Source organism: Rhinolophus hipposideros (genome assembly GCF_964194185.1).
Source record: "Rhinolophus hipposideros genome assembly, chromosome: 8".
NCBI classification, from domain to species: Eukaryota; Metazoa; Chordata; class Mammalia; order Chiroptera; family Rhinolophidae; genus Rhinolophus; species Rhinolophus hipposideros.
In genome coordinates, this window is record NC_138054.1 from 16,774,612 (window position 1) to 16,790,255 (window position 15,644).

The 15,644-nt window shown below is 38.9% G+C and overlaps 1 protein-coding gene across 2 annotated transcripts in view; it reads right to left on the reverse strand.

The window, feature by feature from the left end:
* ATXN1 (ataxin 1) overlaps positions 1 to 15,644 on the reverse strand; it is a 288,719-nt gene that overhangs the window by 85,004 nt on the left and 188,071 nt on the right. The window lies entirely within an intron of this gene.

Sequence of the window (15,644 nt, forward strand, 5' to 3'; positions counted from 1 at the left end):
CTTTTATTATTCAAAATAATATGGATGGAATGAATGGAGTAGAACTGCTGTGCAAATCAATGCCTTGGTAGACATTCGAGGGGCAGTAACTCCTTCCCCTATGGCACATTGAAATCACTCAGAGGTGATCTGCTCATGACCAATCTGTCCAAAGGAATATGTCAACACACGTTCTTCTCAAATACCTGTACCACCCTTTGGATGCTGAAGATGGTTTCATTTACAATATCCTGGTTACCTATATGTCATTGTAATTAGATATTGAAAGGTGCTCAGTAAAAACCATACTGTACTTGAAAAAGCTGAAAAGCCAGGAGACGACTAAAATGCCCAAAGGCACAATACTGTGAGCTAGTTGTGGAATCAGGCTAGAAACCTCGGCTCTGAAATCCCAGGTCAGTAGCTTTTCATCATTATGTCCTGTGTAGCTAGAAGCCCAGTGGGAGGGTCTGAGGAGCATACCCACTGTGCTTCTGGCCAAGTCTGGGTAAGTCTGGATGGCCGGTGAGGTAGATGGAGGGACATTCTCTCTATATAGACTCCTGTTTGATGAGCCTCATGAGAGAAAAAGAAACATTGGCTGACAATAAACCGTCCAGGGCTAAGACTGCCACATGGTATCTGAAGTGCAGTAATTCTTGAACTTTCTCAGAAGCTTACAGTTTAAGGAAGGAACTCACCCTGAGTAGAGGGCTGAAGGTGAAACTGCGAGGGAGGCTGAAGCAGGGCAGAGGGGTATCAATAAGAAGGGATATAATGATGGGAACATCTACCAACACAGCCACTTGGGGCAGGCAATGGAAAGGGGTCAATGGAAATGGGGTCATAAAGACTTACATGAGCCTGCCATGTTTTGTCTAGTGGAAGGGACACATTTCCCTACTTCTACTTGGCAACAAAGTAAAAGATGACCAATCACCAACATTTTTGACATCAAAGGGCAGAAACAGGAGCTGATGTAACATTACAGAAGGGTGTCTGGGGCCACAGTAGAGAGAGATGGAGGGAGGAGGGGGTACCATTAGCTGAGGGAGGAGAGAGACTGGAACGCGCTTAGGAGAACTTTGGTGATGCCCCAGGATTAGGCAAAACGACAAATATGCTGTGTGTGTGTGGTGGGGGGGAGAGGGGGACGGGACTTTGCCGAAGAAAGTATTATATTCCAGGTATCTTAGTTAGTATTCCTCAAATGTTTCCTCAGTACAGTGTGGCCTCCTGAAACTCGAGTTAGTGTCTCATTTAAATACGTAATTATTTTAAATAATGGCTTTACCAAAGCCTGCTTTCATATTTGATCTCTCACATTTCATTAAATAAACAAATCCAGCTCACTATTAAATATGTTAATAAAAAGCTGTTGTCTCATATTTTCCTTCCCCAAATGGGTACTGTAAAGAATATTACGGGAACTATGAAGAGGCTGACAGTAATAAAAGTTAATGACAACTTAGGCCATCTGATAGGTACTTAATGACGTATTTTGCCATTTAATTTTTCATAATAACCTTTATGGCTTTAATGTAAGGAAAATGAGGATAACATGATTAAATAACTTGTCCAAATTCTCAGCTAGTCGTAAGCAGTTGAAGTAAAACTTGAACCCAGAAGTATCTAATTCCAAAACCCAGTCTTACCCTGGCACCCAGAGTATTTGGCACACAGTAGGTGCTTAATAAATATTGGTGATCAAACAAATGAACTGGCTAAAACAATACATGAGTTCTAATGGTTAGCCAATCAAATGACACAATGAGCTTCATTCTTTACCTAAACTGGTGAAATATCTAATGTGATAGAAATAGTCATTATAAGTAAACAATGTCACTGGGTCAATATTTCCTGCTATGGAATAAATGACTCTTTCTTGCTCTGACATTCATTTTCCAAAATGAACTCAGCTTTGCCTCGACATTTACAAATCAGCAGGGGACGGTCACCCTGAGAAGCTGCTTTGTTCTACAGAATTGCCTTTGCTTTTGTCTTCTGTATGCAAAGCACAGCAAAAACACAATCAAATTAAAAATAAAAAACATGGTAATTGTACTTGTTATTAGTGTGCCTGCTTTTTAAGCCTAATTAAGAATTTGACTTGCAGTTTAATGTAATATAAAAAGCTGGTTTATAGAGGCCTAAGGTGATTCTGAGACTATTTTAAAAGCTCTTAGACATACAGAACCCCGGCTCTTCTCAGCCCCTCCACATCACATATCTTGGTCTGTGATTTTCAAACTGCTGGTTTTACAGAAGTTCCACACAATTGTACTCCCCCTGCTGGTCTTCTGTGGAAGTTCTGTCTGGGCTGACACAATGACGCTGGGCTGGATGGGAAAGGTAAGTGAAAACAAGGAACAGGTTTAGATTGGCTCTAAATGAGTCCGGCTTTTGAAAATTAACTCTTAAAGAACTGAACTTGGGTTCATGTTCTTTGGCTGCAAAGGATGGGCAGCAAATCACCAAAAATGTATGAAGAGCTTTAACTGAATGGCGGCTGTGAAACAGAGGATGATGTAGTAGGTAGGCGGCAGGCGTGGGGAGACCAGTTTTGCTTCACTCTCTGACTTTCTGTGACTCCAGCAAGTCACAACCTCTAGCCTGCTCCCTTTTCTCTTATTATTACTTTCAATTTTGAAATATTGTGACTCCACTGTGTAGTAATTGAGGTCTCTTTCCTGAAGAAATTTATAATTTAGTTGGTGATATAAGACCTACTATCATAAACCAATCAGAGAACCAAACAAGGACAAAAAAGGTCTTTCATGGAGGAGAACCTGAAATGGCCTTTGAAGAATAAATCTGATTTACAAGCGTGAGGTGCTACAGGACATTCGTCTCTGATGCTTGAACTGGAATTTCTGACTAAGATTCACTTCATTGGCTGTCAGGCTTTTTCTGATGTAGCAATATTTTGGAGATTATGATTCAACCAGTTGTTTGTCTAAACCTGTCTAAGGGGATGCCTTCTAACATATTGCTCCCTGCTTTAAGCAAAGTTAATATGTACACAATTAAAATACCATATTTTGCCGTGTATAATGCACACTTGTTTTGCCCAAATTTGTGAGGGAAAAATAAGGATGCACATTATACATGGGTAGTACTAATTCTGTATCTATATGAATGTTTTTAATTCTTTCTTTATGCTTATGAGTTAAAAGGATAACTCTATAAATAAACAATGATATCTGTATGCAAAATAATACCCTGGAAGACGATAATTGGTTTTGTTGAATTTACGTCAAACTTGCAATGACGAAAAGTTCTCGGCCTTCTATGATGTGTAAATATAGTAAATTTGTTACCGGTACTTAAAATGTCTTATACCTCTTATCTGTTCTTGTGTTTTGTAATTATTTATTACATAAAATTCCTTGTACCATGATATGTTTAAAAATAAATGCTAAAATTCCTTTATAATACAAAAACAAGTATCTAAATAGAAACAAACAACAATTTGAATTAAAAAATTAAAACACAAGATTTTTTAAAAGTTTGGGCCAGAAACGTGGGTGTGCATTAGACACAGGAGCTCATTATACACTGCAAAATGTGGTACATAAAATGGTGCAATGCTTTGCTTTACTAAATTATTCTTTATTTCCTAATCCCTTCACCATGAGTTTCCTTTAAATTGGGAACCTCTAATGAACTACAAGTATCTCGGAATCACATGTATTCTGGTCATACACAACATTTGTGGAGCAAAGTGAATTTGAATTGTGTTCTCTCAATGTGACAGTGCTTCTTTTAAATGAGAATGGCCAATGCCAAAGATGTAAAATACTTGGAAAATAAAAGCCTAAATGATGCTTGCTGATATTAGTAGCTACAGTCTATGTTCTTAAAGAAAATGACTTATATCATGCATAATCAATAATAATTATACATAACTAATTATCATGTCTTATTGGCTTCAGGGCATGGCTATCTATTAATCTTACTAATACCACATGTTACTTCAACGCTGATATTCAATTAAAGTCAGTGATAGATCTGTGATAAGTAATTATGCAAAAATGGGAAAATCGGGACCCTATTCACACAGAGGTAATGCTCAATGAAAGCTCTTAAAAATGTGGTTCTTCTTGCAACCTGGACAAAGTTTACACACAGTCAACAGTCACAGTGACCTGGTATTTTCCTGTGAAGACAAGCAGGAGTCACTGAGCCCTCACCCAGATTCTTCTAGTCATCGTCTAGAAGGTAAAATAACAACAACAAAACCCCAAATATCTTGCTACCTGGCTGGCTGCAACAGCATTTAAGAAATCGGGGAGCGGGTAAGGATAGGCAGAAATGAGAGTGGTGATGCGGATCACTGTTGAGGTTCAAGGAAGATAAAACTCCTGCCCGTAATTGACCCAGGAGAGAAATGAATGTCATCTTAATGTGGATCTTGCTGGCTCAGGGAGGGGACCTGAGTTTCCAGTCATTGAGTCCTGGCTCAGAGAGCTCTCCTGTCTTTCTCTGATTCCCTCAGAAGGAAGTAATTTATTCACTCACTGAAGTTCAATATCACTGGATTCATAAGTTACGCCCCAATTCTGTCAATGTGTTTAAGTTGTTCCCATATATGTCTTATCCCCCCCAGTAGACTGACTGTCTGCTTCCTGAGGTTAACCTTTATGTTTGAATTCATTTCTCCAAGTCCCACTATCTAGCTCTGGGGAGACACTCAATAAACGTTAGATCAATACACAACTAAGTACATGAAATATAGTTTTGCTAAATCAAGGCAGTAAAAATGCTACTGGAGCTTGTATACAAATTGAGATTTTATCAACTGATTAGATTAATGTAAATATTGATTCCTTGAGTTTTGAAGTACAGAACACGAGTCCTGCCGATAGCAGAAAAGTTTCTAAAAGTCTCCCCTTTTGCTGAATGCTCCTAGGTGCCCAGTCCAGAGCTCGCATCCAAATAAATCAAAGGTTAGACATTTTGTTTGAAATAAATCTGATCTTAACCATGAGACTATGATGATTAATATACTGCTTTACACGGCCTCCTGTGCATTCCCATCTCCTAAAGGCTTATAACGCTGCAACCAATTATTCCTTCTCTCAGAAGCCCTTAGCATTATAACTAGACTGCACACGATCTCCTCTACCCAGATTTATACTACTTTAATTTTCCCTTTCCATAAACAAAACAACAAAATAAAACTCCAAGTAGCTAAACTATATTCAAATATCCATACAATTCTATCCATGGCAACAGTCTCAGTCTTTCAGAAATTTAATTTCCAGGGTCCTCCACTTCCATGGACAATAGAAGAAAATGGGCCTCAATGTCACAAACTTCAGTACCTCTCAAAGAACTAATTAAATCTCCTAGGCCTCCCTCACCCACACCCTAAGAAATCTGAAGGGTGTGCAAAATCCAAACGCAATTCAACACCATTATAATAAAAGCCCTTTACTGATAGAAAGCTTCATCTTGAATTTCTTTGTCTCTTTCCCCCACAGAGTAGTAAATTTCCAAATTCCCCAAAGGTCATGAGTTTGGCAAAGGAACAACGGCATCCCAAGTGAGTGCCTTGGTGAGGGTTTGCTCCTTGCTAGGCCATGCTGTGGGGCTGTTGTCTTTCTTGGGACCTTCAGGGGCATCAAAGTGAGTGAGTACTTGTCATAGAGGGAAACTCATGCTCTGAGGTGATGGGGGACTGCTGGATGTCCACCAGCCAGGTGGGGAGGCAGTGAACCTGGCATTGAGGTGCTGCCCCATGGGGACTACCTGCAAAGGAAAGTCCGACGGTTCTCTAGTCTTAGGGTGATGAGGTTTCTGTCCATCCACAAGGGGAAAAGAGGTCATCCTAATCCCTACCCAAAGCAGCTTGAAAACGAAGACACGGGAAGGGAAGTAGCACTTGCTAACCACTTTGTTTAAATGTACCAATCATTATGCTGCATGTTTTATACTCAATCTTCACACAATCATACAAAGGAGGAATGATTACTCCATTGAAAGACAAAAGACAAAAAAAAAGTCTCAAAATAACTGCCTCAAAATGACATAGCAAGATTCAAACCCAGGCCTGTCTGGTTCTTAAATCCATGTTCTCACCATACACAGTGTTGCTTTTCAAAAAGAAAAACTGGTTTTTAGGTACAAAATATAGTTTGTTCATTTTATAGCAGATGAGATTCCTGACGCATCCTTTTTTTTTTTTACAGACTTGGGCTATCACATCCACTTATTCTTAGTTTGACCCTCTTATGTCCATAAAATGGGAACCAGGTAATGGAAGTCCCTCTAGCAGTTATATCCTATGCAACAAATATTTAATGAATGGATAAATGAATTTAAGTCCGTGGGTGAGAGAATCAATGAATGAATGAAACTGACAAGTTCATACCGGGATTGAATTTGCAATCTTGGTCTTATTAAAGCAGTGCATCTTAATCACTATTTTTTTTTTCCCCCCAAATCAGTGTGACGTGACATTTTGGTGTCTGGAGAAAAAGCCTTCGTATGTGATGAACTTTTTCACTGACACAGTAGCTCACCTGACACAATGCTGATTTCTGTGTGCCACTGAACGTAGCCTGAAGCCAAGATTTCATTTGGAAGTATCCAGCTTAGGGAAGCAGATATTGAAGAGGTAGTTATTTGGGCAAATAGAAGTTACATTACATTCCTCATGCATTCTAAATGTGACACACATTCTCAAAGTCACAAAGTAAAGAACATGAAATACTGCTCCACTTCGAATTTTGAAAATGAATTGTTGATTGTAGAAGAGATGCTTAATTTAGAGGATAAAAACTGAACTGCTTTCTGTTGCTTTAAAGGAGCGAATTAAAATGTGACCAGGCAGTGATTACATATTCAGAGGTCTCCCACAGGCCTTTAGATTTCCACAGCAAAGATAATCTCACTCTTGCTATCACTTATACTAGGTGTTAGGTACTAGACACAGAAATGGATTTCTACCTTTCTTCATCTTTCACTGTTCAGGGCATCCTGGTCAATTCCTTGGTATACCGTACACTAACTGAGGTGGCAAGACACAACTGAACTATCAGAATGAGGTCATACATATGCTTATCAGTCACTGTTGAAACCCATGTGATGCATTTTGGTATGATCCATGTAGTTACTAAGCCCCGACCTCCACTTTCTCTCCACTCAGAATTCACTTTCAGCTATTATAAGGAAGCCAAAGATAAAACAGCTTCTGCATAATGAAACACTAATTCCCAGCGTGTGACGCCCACGACACAAATGAATGCTAGACAGAAGATAACCAAATGTCTAGACTTATTCAAACCTGTTTCTTGTAGTTCAAACATGTACTCTCTGCTTCATCAGCTTATGAACCATAACTGGTTTAAAAACACACAGCCGAACAACAACAGACAGCTAAACACAGTAGAACCTCTTCACTTGGGCCTTTTTATTTGAGTTAGTTTGTGTGTATTTATCTATCCAAACATAGCAATGCCTTCTTAAGCTGATAACAACTCATTGAAAATAATACACAGTTTTGTCCTTCCTTTTACTAAAAACATTGATAGATCGGAATATTTCCTAATAAGTCTCTTTCTCTGTCTCCTCAAAATTAAATAAGATTGTATAATTTAAGGACCTGTGGATTTGTGTTCAGCACAATGGACTGAAAGTATCACTCTCTGGACTGTAGAACGATAACGTCAGCTGTAATTGGTTGAGCATATTACATCTCAGGCATTGGACCTGGAGCCCGGAACATGACCCCATTTCATTTTCATAACACCTTTCTGAGGTACCCATTGTCCTAGCTATGATACCAACTGTGTCATCTGGCAAATTTACCTTATGTCTTGGTTTACTGAACAGAAGTAATAATCTTTAAAATATCAAAGATTAAATAAAATAAAAATTAGCCAATTAATATTATTAAGCAGTGAAACAACAGTTGGTATATGTATATATAATTCTTTTTGTTGCTGTTGCAAGTCTTTTTAAAAATTATTTATTTCTCTCTTTCAGTTACAATTGACATTCGATATCATTTTATATTAGTTTCAGGTGTACAGCATAGTGGTTAGACGTTTATATAATTTATGCCCTGACTAGTCTAGTACCCACCTGGCACTATGCATAGTTGTGGCAACATTATTGACAAGGATGCTGTACTTTACATCCTTGTAACTACCAACTTGTACTTCTTAATCCCTTCACCTTTTTCACCCAGCTCCCCAAACCTCCCTCCCCTCTGGCAACCATCAGTTTGCTCTCTACATCTATGATGCATATATAATTCTAATGTAAATAATTCATTTTTCTTTTATGTCTTTGTCAAGGTATTAGGTTGGTGCAAAAGTAACTGTGGTTTAACAGGTTAAAAATAATTGCAAACTAAAAATAATTGCAACTACTTTTGCACCAACCTAATACCTCTTAAAACATAATTTCTAATCAAAGTGAAAAACTGAATTGCAATTTTGGAGATCATTTTGAAAGAAGTTCGATATTAATATGGAAGGCCTCACTGATTTGTACCCCAATGGAACGTATCAATTCATGTAGGGATTTCTTTAACATTTACCTTTCATTATCACGTAAACAAAACTCATTCAGAAAAGTGACACCTCAAGCATACTAGGTCTCTTTCCCATAAACATTTTTATTGTAGAATTGAGGGCCCAGAGGAATCATCTCAACATCTACCTGTAAGTGGAATTCTCCCTAGGAGGTGGGTGGTATAGCTTGGTAGGGAGGAAGCAAGGACAAAAGCAGCTGAGAAAAGGATATGTGAGTCAGGCTTGCCCCATTCTTGCCTCCCACTACTCCAGCCCTGGGACACCACATGTGACAACTTTAATTGACCCTTTGCCTGTTTGTCGACGACAAGGTAAATTAAGTAACATTTTTATTGATGGAAAAACCTTAGCTATAGCCAAAATAAATGCTCAAAACTCATTTGTTCCACTGTTATCTACAGCCTTCCTGCTCCAAGCATGGAACAAAATGAGGGTCTGAGAGGTCCCCTCCCCTGTATCTCTTCTGAAAGCAATAATTATCTGGAGGCAGAGAAAAGGAGGAGGGGAAACGTTCCATCTTTTTTTTCCCCCTCCCCTCAAACAAGTGAGATAGGACTATGCACAGTGAAGGGAAAAGGGCCAGGGCATGTCAGTAATGTAAACAGGATTGTAGGTGAAATGTTTCATTTATTCACAAGAAATAAATATCAGGCTTTCTTGATTATCCATTTTTGCATTTAGTGTGCCTATAACAAATGGTCATTATCTAGTTTCTGTAAAGGAGTGTTTATGAATTAAAAAAACAATTTAGTCAATAATTTATATGGCTGTGAGTACTTGAAGTAACAAAATTTATTTTCTTAGGAGGATCCCATAATTTAGATTGAATTAACATAAAATGACTTCTTCCCTCCCCCCAAATTTCCTGGCTCAGTAATTGATACTGTATTACACATCTACTTCCCTTTGTGCCATCTATCCATGTTGCCTTTTACAGACAAAGCTTTTGCTATCATGATGGGACATAAAATAATCTGTAAAATATAAGAAAATATAATGCCTAACTTACAGGGTTGTTGTGGGGATTTAATGAGACAACACATGTAAAGCATTTAGTGTAGTGCCTGGTACAAATTAAGTATTCCATAAATATCAACTATAATTATTATTCTTGTCAGTATACCTACTTCTATTTCATAGAAAGATGTTTTCTAAAGAAATTTCCAACTTATCTTGTACACCTTAAATTTTAAAATAATTTCATTACATACAATACCTCAGACCCTCTGAATCCCATCAGGTTTTCAATGTACTTCCTCAATGGTTCCTATCTCTTTCTCCTTGTATTATAGCCATGCGTGTACATGTCTGAATTCTTCTGGTACACTTTTAGTTTCGGGAAAGCAGAAACTCTATTTTATTTATGATGGTATACTCAGTAGAATGTGGATTAGCACCTTGCATAGGATAGGCTTTTATTAACAAGAAGTATTTATGGAATGAATAAGTGAAAACATAAGTGAATAAATAAATATATGGTAAAATTTATCTTGGGGCCCAACAGGCACCTACCCCACAAATACTTAATCTTTTTGTCAACTTCCCCTAAAATGAACAATTTAGGGTTCCTTTCATAAGCCCCAAATTGTTAATTCTCTAGAATATAAATTTAAAAAGGAAAGAAGTTGCCTGTTAAAAGGAAAAGGTCCATCCCATCTGGATTGACTTGTTACTAATATTAGTTGTCCCATCCCCAGTTTGGTTCATGGGTAACATTTCTGGGACTTTTGGAAGGGTTTTTTTTTTTTTTTTTTTTGTCATGAAAGAAAGGCAAACAACCAATAACTCTGAGCCATAGTTCTTAAGGGAAATCATAATAAGAAAGCATTTGATTGTATGTCTACTTTTAACAAACAGAGGGAGTTACAACTTTTTTTGACGGCCTATCTGGCTTTTCAGTTTATGAATACTATATCTAGCTACCAAACAAATGATGTCATTTTGGTTTGAAGAACAAATCCATGACTCTGTCCCTAAGAAGGCTAATCATAAATTATCAACATCTCGTACTTAAAGAATAATGCCATTCCAGGTAACGGTACTCTGTACACTAAGATCTAAGTCAAGTAATAAGTGTATGTTCAGTAGAACAATATAGTCAAATTTTATATAATGTCATTGAATAGTACACCAGCAATAATGATCAATTCAAGTCAAATTATTATTATTCAATAACAATTTATATAATTGTGTACTTTTTGACAATTTACAGACTCTGTTATGAATGTCAGAACTACATAAATCTAGCATGGGATACATGATTAGTAGCAACTGGTTTGGGATTTCTAAGTTTGAGCGTGTTATCAAGAAGAGACAAACCTGAGCAAAATGGGACTTCTTTGTTTAGAAGATGATTCTCTAGTTTTTCACCTGCCACAACCCTAATTCATTCTTTAAAAGTTGGTTCAAAAGTCAACTTCACAGAAGCCCTTCATATTAATTCTATCTTTATCTCAGGGCTCTTGACATTAAAAACTTTGTGAAGGAAGGAAGGAAAGAAGGAAGGAAGGGAGGGAGAGAGGGAAGAAAGGAGTAGTGAGCTAGGGCAATTGATGGGAGTGTGGGTTGGATCACTCTTGTCCAGTGAAAGATTACGAAGTAAACGCTGTCCTAGAGCTACAAAAAAAGATATTGGCACATAATAGGTGCTTAAATGCTCATTAAATGAAAGAGTTGATGAATCCTTCTTGTTGAACTGTTTATGTCTAGAGCATGTAATTTTTCAAATTATTCTTTTTGTCAAAGTAGGTATTGTTCTCTTGTGCTATTATTTTCTTTCTCTAAACTACCAATCTCTGGATCCTTGTGAATATTCTTGTAGTTGTACAGAAATGGATTCCCCCCTCCAGTTTTATTGAGAAATAACTGACATACACCATTATATAAGTTTAAGTCATACAGCATGATGGTTTGATTTACATATATTATGAAATGATTACCACAATATGTTCAGCTAACATACATCTTCTCATACAGATACAATAAAAAGAAAAGAAAGAAGAAAACAATAAAGGAAAACCTTGTTTTTCCTCCTTGTGATGAGAACTCAGGATTTCTTATCTGTCTTAACAACCTTCCTGTAGTATTACATCACACAGCAATGTCACCTATAGCCATCATGCACATTACATCCTTAGTATTTAAGAAATGGAAAATTGGGGGCCAGACTAAGGAGTACTGCTTTACACAGGCACATTAACCCCCCCTCTGCTACCCCCAGTCTAGCACTATGGCTTTCAGAAACGCTTGGACTTTGGAATAAAGTAGAAAGTGCCACAATCGACTGCAATGCATGGCAGGGCATATGTCAAATCAAAGAAGAAACAGAAAAGCATGGATCACTCATGAAATTTAGACAGTCTGACCGCGCAGTACTTAGAACACTAATAACTGTAGGTGTTAATGGTAAGAATTTAGCATTAATGGTAAAATGGTAGATAGAGAGTATTAGCTTGATGTGAACATCAGTCATGGTTTGGAATTTGGCCAGGTTCCAATTTCAGGACATTTTGAGGGACAAAATTTACCACACATCATCTATGTGGGAACCTGATGTTTGTCCCCAGCCTGGGCCATTACCCTTGATATGTCCACAGAGGCTTCACTGGTTAGCCTTCACTGAACAGCCCCTCCATTTTGTTCACGTTATATAACTACCCTCCCTACGCTCTCCATTTCCTTTTTTATTGAATGAGGATGATAAGAGAACATATACCTTACAATCGTCACGAGCTTTTGAAGAGCTGATGCGTGTTGATTTTCAGTGCAGTGGCTGGCACACAATAAATGCTCGATAAATGTTATCTATTATAATCATTATTGTTGTAATTAATAACCAAGCCTATTTTTACTATAGTTCGATTACTATGTCCTCATTTGCCCAGTAATTATCCAGTTCTTATAAGTATATTTTATAATTTAAAAAACAATATTTACAATGAATGATCTTAAAATGTCCAAGCAGCTTGTAATATAAATGAATATTCTCCTCCCCTGTTCGGTTTTGCGCTGTGCGTGGGAGAGGATCTGTGCCTCAGTGGGGACATTCTCAAAAGGTGTGAGGCCCGGGCTGGATTACATTCTATAATCCCCTTTGGAAAATCCAGCCAATATGACAGGCAAGGGTGCAAGGGGAGCCTCGAGGGGAAAGGTAGAAGAGGGAAACAGCTGGATGCGTGAGGTGACCAGCTGTCCAATCTGCCATTGAGGTACTGGAGCAAGAGAGGTTCAGCTGAAGGGGAAAAACCGGTGACACATTCGAAGGAATCTTGGGGCTTTCTGGCAGCACTTGGCAAAGTCCATTCTACTCCAACCATCGCTACTCCCAGCTGAGGGCAGTGGGAATGTGTGGGGGTGGTGACAGACAAAGAACTGCTCATCCTACTACCTACAGTTTTTCAAGGGCAAGCCCTCATTCTTTAGCCTCGTTGGCCATGATCAGAAGGCATTTAATTCTGGTGCAGAGAAAAACAAGGATCAAGGGTGGCTTGGGAGGCACAATAACCTTTTATACAGCACATACACACACACACACACACACACACACACACACACACACACACACTGCTGCCTCGGAGGACACAGCTCACAAATACCCTGCTACAAAATAAATGCACTCTTAAAGTGATCGAGTCACTTTAAGAGCACGAATTATGTAAATCCTCACCCAATAACTTAATCAAACGGAAATGACAACAGCACCAATGCTCTCCTTAAATGTGAACTGGAACACTCTATGCTGCATTTCACTTCTGTTATATCCGGGCGGCTAGAGATACGGTGGTATGACCTTCACTGTCTCTGGGGGCCTTCAGAAAAAAATGAACTATCTTGTGAAACAGCCCCAAAATGCCAACTCCCTAAGTAAATATTGCAATGCTTCTCCTAGTGGGATTACTTACAAGGTTGAGGATGGGGGCAGAAAGCCGTAATTCCAAACATTTGCATGTTTTTATTTAACAAAAGCCCAGCTATTAGACAACACAGAGTATTAGGAAGACTGTCTTAGAAGTTATGCTGGTGTTCTGAGAATATCTACAGCGAATACATGGAGGCAGACATCCGTAAATGAGCTTGTTACTCTGCCCCAAATGGATGAAACTCAGACCCAAACAATCCAAGTCTAGTAGTAAGCCTGAAGCGGACAATTTGTACTCACTGTGATGTCCTTACTCTCAGACCTGAAGTAATTATTAGAAAGTGAGAAAACAGACATTCCTTTCAGGAAGCTGGGAGATGGCTGTAGTTGCCTCGAGATAGAATGACTCATAAAAATAACTTAGGAGGCTGTTACCTTACAACCAGCGCATATAAACTCTAACAGTTACAGATTGTGCCTCTCTCATGTGTATTTTAATTCAAGATTTAAAGTGCTAAGAGACAAAAACTGAAAACACGTACATAAAGCATCTAACTTGGCACACTTTCTCATTAGTTGCATAGCTGATTGTCACCCTGTGCGACCCTGATTTACATGTGATAAACACACATAGGCTGGCTTATGGCATAAAAAATAAATAAATAAAATCTGGCTGGGTATTGGTGCTCCTCTTTTTGATTCACATGTGAAACCATAAGGTTCCCAGTTGGAATCTATGAGAAGCACGTTAAGACAGAGACAGCTTTGTATAATGTTTAGTTATTAGGTTCATCCAATTCAAGTTGCCAGGGTAGCATGCGCTTTTTAACAACCGTTGTTTCTGGCCTTCCTGTGTTAGGTTTTTATCTGGTATGGTGTGAGAAGATACAAGTTCACTTGCAGGAAAGGGGGAGATTATTCAAGCTAAAACGAATACATCACAGATCACCCACATAGCCATCAGCGGTATCAGTTCAATAGTGGCAAGGACATAGAAGAACAAAAAGAAGCAAAGTCATTTACTGCACTAACAGTTACATTTGCCCACGCCTCCCTGGATAAACAATGACTAAAATATGTAATTTTTAAATAACAGATTCGGAGGACTCTAAAATTAGGAGATGGAAAGCAATGTATATGCTCAGACTTTTTGAGTTTGAGTCTCTCCTTTTTCTCTGAATGGGATTTTTCCAAAAACATTTTGAATGTAAAAAGCTGTAGAGGTCAACACCTGCTGCCTCCTAATTTCTAAGATCATACACAGACCCAAGGGCGAGGGAAGGGCACACACTGTTTCCCAGGTGGGGGGAGGGGCCGGAGTGTGCCCACACGCGTGCAGGAGTGACTTGCACACATTCCTGCGTACAAAGAGGGCAGGAATCAGGACAACCACAACTATGACAAAGTAAAAGCAACCACAGTTAAGTCTCAAATGGATGATTTTCTATGGAAATAAAGAGGGAAAACATGCAGTTTTGCCAAAACTGATCTTTAAGCCCATTTCATGGCCACTCGTACATGTATTTCTTCTAATATTCTAATCTCACACCTGCTGTAAAGACAGTGTTTAAATAGGATATTCGTCTTCTGAAGTACGTAAGGTTTGTTTTTTGCCTCTGTGGTGAAAGAATGGCTAAATCATATTCCTATTCGTTCCAAGTTGGAGCAGAAGCACCTGGGCTTGCTGCCAGCAGTTACCCTCAGAGAGGACCGCATTGTTTGAGGTTTCAGAGACAGGGTGGTAAGACTTTGCATCAAGAAATTTCAGACACCTGAGCCCTTTGGCGACACAGTGATCGAACGCTTCTGCCAACCCAGAGGCTTCAAGTGGGCTCACAGCACAGCGTGGGTGGGTGAGCAGGAGCTGTGCATAGTAGGTGTGGACATGTGACGTTGTTTACACCGAAGCACAGGTCACACTTTCTCTTCTCCACCCACATGGTGTCACAATAGCTTCTGTTCTCTCTCCTCTTCTGATACCTTCTAAAACCTTTGCTTTAAATGAACGGGAGCTCTGAGGCTGCTGTTGCTCTTTGACTTGTACCATTCCCTCTTTCTTGGAGAGAGACTTAGCAGAGGGGCAGGGTTCTGAGTCCCTCTAGCCCTGGCAATTCAGCATAAGCGAATCCTGTTCTCACCTTTACAGTGAAATGACCCTAACAAATTGAGGGGAAGCAATAGGAAGAGGTCCTGCCAGTCGCTAAGCAAATCAACCACAAACCTGGAATCCACCTGACCAGGCATTCCTTTATCTCTCATTA